This window comes from Mytilus edulis, chromosome 3 (assembly GCF_963676685.1).
Source record: "Mytilus edulis chromosome 3, xbMytEdul2.2, whole genome shotgun sequence".
Lineage (NCBI taxonomy): Eukaryota > Metazoa > Mollusca > Bivalvia > Mytilida > Mytilidae > Mytilus > Mytilus edulis.
The window spans coordinates 91,613,005-91,624,317 of record NC_092346.1 but is presented as its reverse complement, the minus strand read 5'-3'; positions in this window follow the sequence as shown (position 1 = coordinate 91,624,317).

The following is an 11,313-nucleotide window of genomic DNA, read 5'->3' as shown; positions in this document are numbered from 1 at the left end:
GTAGCTTTACCTGGTTGTTTTTTTACCCAAATATTTTTTTGACACTGGCTACGGTTACATTGGAATGTAACAATAATAAAAAAGTTATTGTTACATTGGAGACTAATTGCCGGAACACAGGGCTGGGTAAGGAACCGATTTATTATGAATGTAACAATAAAATATGTGTATACGGTTACATTGTGTTATTGTTACGATAATGCACTTCAATGTACATGTATGCTGGGACAAGTAATATGTATTTTAAATGAAAACTTGAAAACTTTTATTTGAATTTACATTATTACATTTAATTTCTAAATTTTTTATTTACAATGGCAGTTTGTCACACGTCAAGTATGTTGTTTAGGGAGCATGTTTCAGTCCGACGCTTTTTTGGTGAAACCACTCTATGGCAGCCATCACAAACGAGTGATGCAGCAATGTGCACGTCGGGTTTGCAGACTTCACAATTTCACTTTGCAGTATCCGTTTTTTTGGAAGTTATAGAAACTTTCAATGTCTGCCATGCTTTAGATGAAAACTATTTTTTACTCTCGCGATGTTTATTAAGTCAATAATTTCGTCCATTATTTTTGTTGAAAACATGTGAGGTCGTTTCGTGTTGTCTTTTAATATTATTGCATCTCAAGTTTAAATTTTTCACCAAAAACAAATTTGGTAATAGGAATCACTTCATTCATTGTTCAAATTATAATAAGGGTAGGATTTGCAGTAAAGTACATAACTATATATATCGCCTTTAACACTTCTAAATTGTAGTACATGATGTTTCTTGAAGAATATTATTATTATAATCAAGTACATATCAGAGAAATAGGCAACTAAACTATACGGAAGGTTCAAATTTGATAAAGCTAATGTAACAATACACTATTAACACAATGTAGCCATAGACACGAATATTATTTTTACATTCGTTATTAATCACAGAATTATCAATAACACAAATGGTACCACATAGGGAGAAGGAACGTCTTGTCATTGTCAATTACCTTATTGAGGACTCCAGGTAAAATGGCCGTTGTTATATTATAGTTCGTTTCTGTGTGTGTTACATTTTATTGTTGTGTTTTTGTTGTGTCGTAGTTCTCCTCTTATATTTGATGTGTTTCCCTCAGTTTTAGTTTGTAACCCGGATTTGTTTTTTCCTCAATCGATTTATGAATTTCGAATAGCGGTATACTACTGTTGCCTTTATTTGCTGATATTAACAAACATTCATACATTGTATTTATTTGTAAAACAAACTTCCCATTTAAATAAAAAAATATATGTTTTAATCTTATGGTTATAACTTTACTTTTACAACTCGAAACCGTTTCCCAACTAACTTTGCTTTATGAAATGGAGATAACTAAACAATTTAATTTTTTTTTAAAGTAGCATACATTTATTTGTTTTCTTAGGTAAATGAGTACAGTAACTCCTTGTTTATTTTCATGTTCTAAAAACATAATATTTAATGCTTCATTTCAAAATTTTATCAATCAGTATTCTGTTTGTTCACATACAGATAGTAGAGATTATTCATTGTTTAATTTTTGCATGATATGAGATAACAAGGTCAATGAATTTACTTTTTATCATATTTTGGAAAAAAATATAAACTGCAGTTTGGGAAAATATTTATCAATCGTGAAGTTCACCACAACTTATTATTTAATCTTTGTAACATTAACAAGAAACTTAAATTATTATGTTATCTTCAAAGTCATTACATGTCTGGTGCCATATGACTGACAAATGATGACCATGTAAGTTTGATTTAATTTTGTATGAACTTTGTTTAGTACTACCACTGTGTCCAGATTTGAGTTAAAACAACCTTACATCACCCTGTAACCTTTGTAGTATTTCGTTTGCACAAAAGTATGCACCATAATCAAAATCTTTCTCCAGTATATCATGGAAGATGTCAAACAAACTTTTTATAGCTTCCTGCATCTTTCTTATGTTGGCTTGCTTGAATACCAGCATGTTCATCTTGTTTAATCAATGCAGGAAAAAATATGAACAAATAGTCAACAAAAATGTTTACATTCAAAATATGTATGCTGATCACCATGTGGAGTGTTAGCATTGAAACTTTATTGGAAGAAGGAGAAATATATACTGCTGTATGTTATAATATGTAAACATATCTTTCTTTGTACCACTGAGTTGGTTTTATAAGAAATAAAGAATCTTGATTAATCACTGAATGTTTAGAGGTTTTGTATAAGTATTATATACTGTAAATTCAGAAATTATTGCATGCATTTAGTATTGCGATTTTTGAAGAATAAACAAAAATGTGAATTTAATTATTCCGGTTTTAGGAAATAAAATTGAGAATGGAAATGGGGAATGTGCCAAAGAGACAACAACCCGACCATATAAAAAAACAACAGCAGAAGGTCACCAACAGGTCTTCAATGTAGCGAGAAATTCCCGCACCCGGAGGCGTCCTTCAACTGGCCCCTAAACAAATTTATACTAGTTCAGTGATAATGAACGCCATACTAATTTCCAAATTGTACACAAGAAACTAAAATTAAAATAATACAAGACTAACAAAGGCCAGAGGCTCCTGACTTGGGACAGGCGCAAAAATGCGGCGGTGTTAAACATGTTTGTGAGATCTCAACCCTCCCCCTATACCTCTAGCCAATGTAGAAAAATAAACGCATAACAATACGCACATTAAAATTCAGTTCAAGAGAAGTCCGAGTCTGATGTCAGAAGATGAACCAAGGAAAATAAACAAAATGACAATAATACATAAATAACAACAGACTACTAGCAGTTAACTGACATGCCAGCTCCAGCTACATACAGATATATGAACCACATATCAGAATGTGAGTTCTAATTATTGGGATACTCACAGATTCACATTATTCTCATTAATAATGGCTACATACATAGCAAAACTTATTATTATTATTATCTAATAATAATGTTTACCTCAATATTCATGTTGAAGCTGCCGTAATATTATTTCTACACCTGGATAATAGAAGTCTATAAGAAAAAATATAATCATAGCATATTGAAACATTTGTCAAAATACACCATACTTTTATTTTTATTACTTGTATGATCAAATTCTCTGATAAAAACTGTAAACCAATACTGAGACATATGATTACAGTAGGATATATTCATGGTGTGTCATATTGGTGAATTCTTAGGGATTAACTTTTAGGAGTCCGTGAAAAAACTCTTGATTTTTCAGGAATTCAAGATGCAGCTGTTTTTCTGGGTATTCAGGACGACCCCCTCCCCCTCCTCTTTCATGTGTCCAAGTCATTTAATTTTATCATGATTGACATTACTAGTTCTTATATATTCTACAACTCTACAACTATTAGCATCAGTAAAATGTTTAATACACCTGATTAAAATGACACTATCAAATCAACATATACAGTCAGTTTAAATATGCATGAAAATTAGTGGGAAAAACATCTTAAATATTTGAATTTGCTTAAATATCAATTAAAAAGGAAAAAAGTATTATATATAGAATAATTTTTGCATAAAACATGCTCTCATCACAGAAATATTTTTTTTTTAAATTAAAATCATATCAAAACCAAATTTTTCACATAAAAGTCATGACAACCATTAACTTTGAACAGTCATTAAAATATGTTGTGGGGTTAATACCCACCAGTGAACTAACAAAAAAGCATATGAAAATAGAAACCAGCACAGGAGAGACACTTTACTCTAAAAGAACAGTATATTAGAAACAAATACACTAGTACTAACAAAAAAAACGATGTTGTATTAGCATGATCAGAGAACGGCGTTACTGAAAGTAAGCTCAACGTTTTAACCCGCTGATATGTCGTACTACTATCAGTTGCTGTACCTCAGAGTTATTTCATAAAGAAACATATTGAAGAGTACAGGATAACACAATCTTGTGGAATAGCCAAAAACAGATTGCACAAAATCTGTTGCAGGAATATAAAAATTAACATATTAAACTTGCTTCAAACTATAAATCGGCAAAACAGATGTTCATCCCATAAAAGAGTGATGACTATCAGAAGTATAATGATAATTAGTTATACTTACTTTCCAGCTATCATTAGGTCCTTAACTTGAGAGGAAGTATAAGAAGAAGAAAACAAATAAGTCTTCCAAACTCTAATTCATAGTTTTTGTAATTGTTCAGTATCAAATTTAACAAAAAAAATTATGGGTAATAGAATAAAAAAGTACATATTAATTGGATTTTCAAATCATCATCAATTACCTTATTGAGGACTCCAGGTAAAAGAAAATAAATATTTATTTAAAATTGACTATTATTTGAATGGGCTATGAAATTAGGAAACTTTATGGTCACTTTAAGTGTAGTTTATGACAAATTATGTCCAATAAATATGCCTGGTCAACCTTTCACATTGAAATCCAACAATATATAACTAAATAGTATCAAAAGTGATTTAGCAGTTCAATCATAATAAAGCATTTAAACTTTTAAGATCTGATTCAAATGTATATATTTGATCTACTGGAACTACTATTTCTTTCTTTTCAAGTAATACAAAATAAACAATTATTTTGTGAAAAGCAATTTTGAATAAACGTATAATGGATGAAAAGGTTCCTTTTTCCATAATATCAACAATAAAATTGATTTGCTATTCCCAATTAAATAAAAGTCTGCAAGGGGGAAGTAATACTACAAATAAAGACTATCTTTTTGCAAAGGGCTTGAATGATATTCTTTTGTAAAATGGTCTACCTTCTACAGTACGTCAAAATACCAATCCCTAATAAACATGAGTAACAGAAAGGGTACCACCAGGAGATAAGGAACGTCTTACCATTTCAAAACAAGAGTGCACACACTGAAATGTCTCGCCTTCTTTACGCATCATTGATATTATGTTGATAGTCCTAAATATAAAGCTTTATTACAACTGTCACATAAACGTTACATTAACCAAGATAACTTAACAAAGACCAATGAACCATGAAAATGAGGTCAAGGTCAGATGAACCATGCCAGGCTGACATGTACAGCTAACAATGCTTCCATAAAACAAATATAGTTGACCTAATACTTATAGTTTAGGAAAAATTGACTAAAACACAAAAACTTAACACTGAGCAATGAACCGTGAAAATGAGATCAAGGTCAAATAAAACCTGCGCGACTAATATATAAATCATATAATATTTCCATACACTAAATATAGTTGACTTATAGCATATAGTATCAGATAAAAAGACCAAAACTCAAAAACTTAACTTTGACCACTGAACCATGAAAATGAGGTCAAGGTCAGATGACATCTGTCCGCTAGACATGTTTACCTTACAATCATTCCATACAACAAATATAGTAGACCTATTGCATAAAGTATAAGAAAAACAGACCAAAACACAAAAACTTAACTATAACCACTGAACCATGAAAATGAGGTCAAGGTCAGATGACACCTGCCAGTTGGTCATGTACACCTTACAGTCCTTCCATACACCGAATATACTAGCTATATTGCTTATAGTATCTGAGATATGGACTTGACCACCAAAACTTAAACTGGTTCACTGAACCATGAAATGAGGTCGGGCGAGGTTAAGTGAAAACTGTATGACGGGCATGAGGACCTTACAAGGTACGCACATACCAAATATAATTATCCTATTACTTAAAATAAGAGAGAATTTCAAGTGGTCACTGAACCATGAAAATGATGTCAAGGACATTTGACATGTGACTGACAGAAACATCCATATACAAAGTATGAAGCATCCAGTTCTTCCACCTTCTAAAATATAAAGTTTTTAAAAAGTTAACTAACACCGCCGCCGCCGCCGCCGGATCACTATCCCTATGTCGAGCTTTCTGCAACAAAAGTTGCAGGCTCGACAAAAAAATCCCATAGGGTTCTATAGTAAATTCCTCTTTTCTGTTGGCCCCTCAAAATACCCCTAAATAGACCTCAAGAAGAAAAATAATAAGAACTGAGCGAAAACTTTTTCCGGAGTCTTAATAGCAAGCAGTATAATTACGAATTTAGTTATAGTTCGATTTTCTGATGCCGAATATGTAAAAGGCCAAGTTTATTATAGTCCGAGTTTGTTGTGGGCTGAGATGATATGAGATACCAGGATACTTTCGATACACTCGGGTTTTTACGTCTTTAATAAACATTTGTAAAAATCGTAGTAAGCGTCAAAAAATGTTCATTCATGAAATATTTTAAACACGGTATTAATTTTCTCTTCAACCGGAGGCAGGTAGGAAACGCTTGAAACTGGGGTTATAGTACTCCCGTTGGAGGCACACATATATGGATCTGACGCATGTCTAGAGAATACCGATAAAATATAACGTAGAAACTTCTGTCTCGTGTGTGTATTGATTTTACTTTCCGAGAAGCGCAGATCACCGAATTAGTGTTTGTGATAGCCTTTTCAAAATGAAGTTGAATTATTTGAATTATCGATGAACATTCAGTACATTTCAATTCAAGCTGTAAGCTAATCAAAATAGAAGAGCTCAAAATTTCAAAAGCATCTTCCTAGAATTAGTTTTCAAACACCAGTACTACATTATCTAGAAGTAGGACACACATCCTAAAGTAAGAAAGTCTGTCACTTCCGGTTAGAGGCCGATGCCTTAAGAAAGTTAATTGCTATAGCAAGCTATAGCAAACTTTCCAAAAAAAGACTGGTATCAATTTAACAAATGTAATATAAATTATTGTGAAACAGTACCAAAACTTATCAGATCAATCACAAAGTTTTTAATTACAAATTCATGATACAATTTTAAAGATAAAAAAACATGGAGCTGCAACTAGAAAAGAGAAATAAAGTTTGGTTTCAGTGCCACAACCAGAAATGAATTTTCTGTGCATATTGTACATTGTAATTTTTTTAGATAACCATCTTGAAGCTCTTGGTATTTTTTACAGGGGAAAGTATTACATTTTTTAAACATAATAGATAACAGACATCACTGAAAACTTTTACATATGAAGTCCTAACCTTAGGATAACCAATTTGATATTTGCAGGATCATGTTATCTAAAATCAAACTAAAAAAAATACAATGAACCTCTGGTTATTAATTATTGTAACGTGACCGAGGGGAGGAACGACAACGACACAGACGGACGGACATAGCAATACTATGGAACAACAATGTACCCTGTTGTAAATCCCATGAACTAAATAATACGGTATCTATTAACAAGTTAATTCACAAATGTACATTACTTCAGACTTATTGACAAATTAAGCTACAAAGTTTAAACATATCAACTTTAAATACAAGTCCTCCAGAATCTTTACTGATTCAAGACTTCAAGGAAAATCACATCCTTACAGTAGCACAGCTGATACACAATTAATCTGCAAGTATCCTGACCAACTGACCTTTATCGGAAAGTTTAATTACTTTCACTCTAGACAAAACAAATAGGCATAACTAATTGTATTACCCTACACCCTAAGACATTGTCTTTTAAAATTACATCTGACAGTTCAACTTTAACTGCAGATAATAAAACAAGTCATTTGTCAAATTAGCCTTGCGTCATTAATTTTCTCTGTACACAAATAAACAGTTATATAAAGCCAGATTAACCAGAGGTCAATATTTACAAAACATTAAAATGTTACATTATTATTCTAATCATTACGGTTTTCCTTAACTTGAACAACATTTTGTATAAAATTAATTAAGCAGAAACACAAGTATAAGACTTTGTTATGATCACCTCTACTGTAAGAGGATCAATGTGTTACGTCCCATAATCAGATCAGTAACACATGACCAAATATTTTTATAAAGAATTAAATATATAAAGAGTTTTAATACAATAATTTTATTAGTGACTTCTGATTATCCTTTCAACACAAAATATATTAAACCAAACCATGTTTAACATTTAATATTGTGGAAGTCTAACTTCACTTTCATAAAAAGTTTATATGATCAGTGGTAAGGGCACTGACTATGTACTTAAGTGTTAGGGATATATATATATATAGGGTAGGGTAATAGTGTGGCACTGACTATGTACTTAAGTGTTAGGGATATATATATAGGGTAGAGTAATGGAAATGACTATGTACTTAAGTGTTAGGGATATATATATATATATAGGGTAGGGTGATGGATTTATATGATCAGTGGTAAGGGTGTGGCACTGACTATGTACTTAAGTGTTAGGGATATATAAATAGGGTAGAGTAATCTTAAGTGTTAGGGATATATATATATATATAGGGTAGGGTAATCTTAAGTGTTAGGGATATATATATAGGGTAGGGTAATCTAAAGTGTTAGGGATATATATATATAGGGTAGGGTAATCTTAAGTGTTAGGGATATATATATAGGGTAGGGTAATGGCACTGACTATGTACTTAAGTGTTAGGGATATATAAATAGGGTAGGGTAATCTTAAGTGTTAGGGATATATATATAGGGTAGGGTAATGGCACTGACTATGTACTTAAGTGTTAGGGATATATATATAGGGTAGGGTAATGGCACGGACTATGTACTTAAGTGTTAGGGATATATATAAAGGGTAGGGTAATGGCACGGACTATGTACTTAAGTGTTAGGGATATATATATATATATATAGGGTAGGGTAATGGCACGGACTATGTACTTAAGTGTTAGGGATATATATATAGGGTAGGGTAATGGCACGGACTATGTACTTAAGTGTTAGGGATATATATATATATATATATATATATATATATATATATATATAACTCGTCTAAACATCAACCCAACAATGTTAGATCTGTAAATTTGCTTTCGCAAATTTTTGGTTCTTCCCTCGCCGGGATTCGAACCCATGCTACTGTGATATCGTGACACCAAATCGCCTGCACTGCAGCCGTCCCGCTAGACCACACGACCACCTGGGCTCTCAAAAAAAGAGCTTTCGGTGGGCATGTGTTACCTTTCCACGTCAGTTTTAATCTAGCGGCGTACTACAGTACATGATATATAAGGCATGAAGATGTTATTGTTACAGATCAGCTAAATTATCTATAGTAAAGGATCCTACAAATTAATGTAAGATACAGTCACAGAAAATAATTATATTCATAAGTACGTCTGAGTCAGTGACAACCCTACAACAGATGTATCCATCGGATCGCCATCAATGATGGTGATACATGGCTGTGTACATAATGTATATACAACTCGTCTAAACATCAACCCAACAATGTTAGATCTGTAAATTTGCTTTCGCAAATTTTTGGTTCTTCCCTCGCCGGGATTCGAACCCATGCTACTGTGATATCGTGACACCAAATCGCCTGCACTGCAGCCGTCCCGCTAGACCACACGACCACCTGGGCTCTCAAAAAATGATCTTTCGGTGGGCATGTGTTACTTTTCCACGTCAGTTTTAATCTAACGGCGTACTACAGTACATGATATATAAGGCATGAAGATGTTATTGTTACAGATCAGCTAAATTATCTATAGTAAAGGATCCTACAAATTAATGTAAGATACAGTCACAGAAAATAATTATATTCATAAGTACGTCTGAGTCAGTGACAACCCTACAACAGATGTATCCATCGGATCGCCATCAATGATGGTGATACATGGCTGTGTACATAATGTATATACAACTCGTCTAAACATCAACCCAACAATGTTAGATCTGTAAATTTGCTTTCGCAAATTTTTGGTTCTTCCCTCGCCGGGATTCGAACCCATGCTACTGTGATATCGTGACACCAAATCGCCTGCACTGCAGCCGTCCCGCTAGACCACACGACCACCTAGGCTCTCAAAAAAAGAGCTTTCGGTGGGCATGTGTTACCTTTCCACGTCAGTTTTAATCTAGCGGCGTACTACAGTACATGATATATAAGGCATGAAGATGTTATTGTTACAGATCAGCTAAATTATCTATAGTAAAGGTATATATATATACAACCCGTCTAAACATCAACCCAACAATGTTAGATCTGTATATATATATATATATAGGGTAGGGTAATCTTAAGTGTTGGGGATATATATATATAGGGTAGGGTAATCTTAAGTGTTAGGGATATATATATAGGGTAGGGTAATCTTAAGTGTTAGGGATATATATATATATATATATATATAGGGTAGGGTAATGGCACAAGCACTCGTCCCAGAATTGTTTGTTTACTATATACCTTTGTATAAACGTAAATACGTAAAAAAAAATCTGAGACAAGTGCCTCTGGCCACATCCGTACAATAAAATAATTAAAGTGTCCCCCCCTTTCAACAATACTTTTACTCTTGTGAAGAAAACGGAAACTATATCTTTTAATTTGATAGTGTGACTTTTATAATGCGACATGGTAAGTCTGGCCTTTTAGTTAACAGAAATGGCCATATATTGGAAGGTGATTTAAGAAGATTAAAGCTGAACAGTACATGTTCACTTTATACTATGAAGTCATGTGACCCGGATTTTTGATCTCTGACCCTGACCCTGCAATAAATCATCATTCATGTACTACACATTGACAAGCAATGTACAAAGTATTGATAATGGTCAGGTGCAAAAGTGGAGTCTTGTTGAGGCCTTGAGCCTTAACCTTAAAATGACACCAGAATATGGGACCATAGGACACCATGCCCTGCTTACACTATCATTTCCCTTGTTCAGTAAATCTTGATATCAGGATAAAAAAAAATAATTTGGGATAATTCCTTAACTATCTTGATTTAAAACTTCAACCTGATATGAGATGGATTATTGAATTTCGAACAGACAGATGGATTCACAGACCAGAAAACATACTATCTTATATAGGGCATAAACTTTTCCGTGGCAAATCCTTTGAATGTATTGAACTAAAATTGTAATTTGGATAAGCTATCATTTAAAAGTCCGAATAAATTCTGCTCAGTGTGGTAAATTCATAATAGTTTAGTTAATGATATTGTTTTTTTAATATTAATAAATAGGGAATAAATTCCACAACGGATTGCCGTACTTCTCTACATATCTTTCAGTTTATATATGAAGCAGAAGTAGAATGCGGCAACATTAAATGGAATATTCACATTACGAAAATTAGTCGTTCTTTTATGGCAAGGTTAAGTTTTCAAACTACAATCATTGCCGATTTCTGTGTGTAAGTCAAAGTATGAAAACCTAGTAAGCTTTATCTGTGGAATCCATTTTTATTTCCATGTTAAAGAAGTAGAGCCAGCTACGAAGTTTTGGCATTATTTACAAAGCTCAAATAGTCCTATTATATATTAGGTTACAGTTGGCTTGATTAGACAATAATGTCATTTGTTTCCTCATTAGTT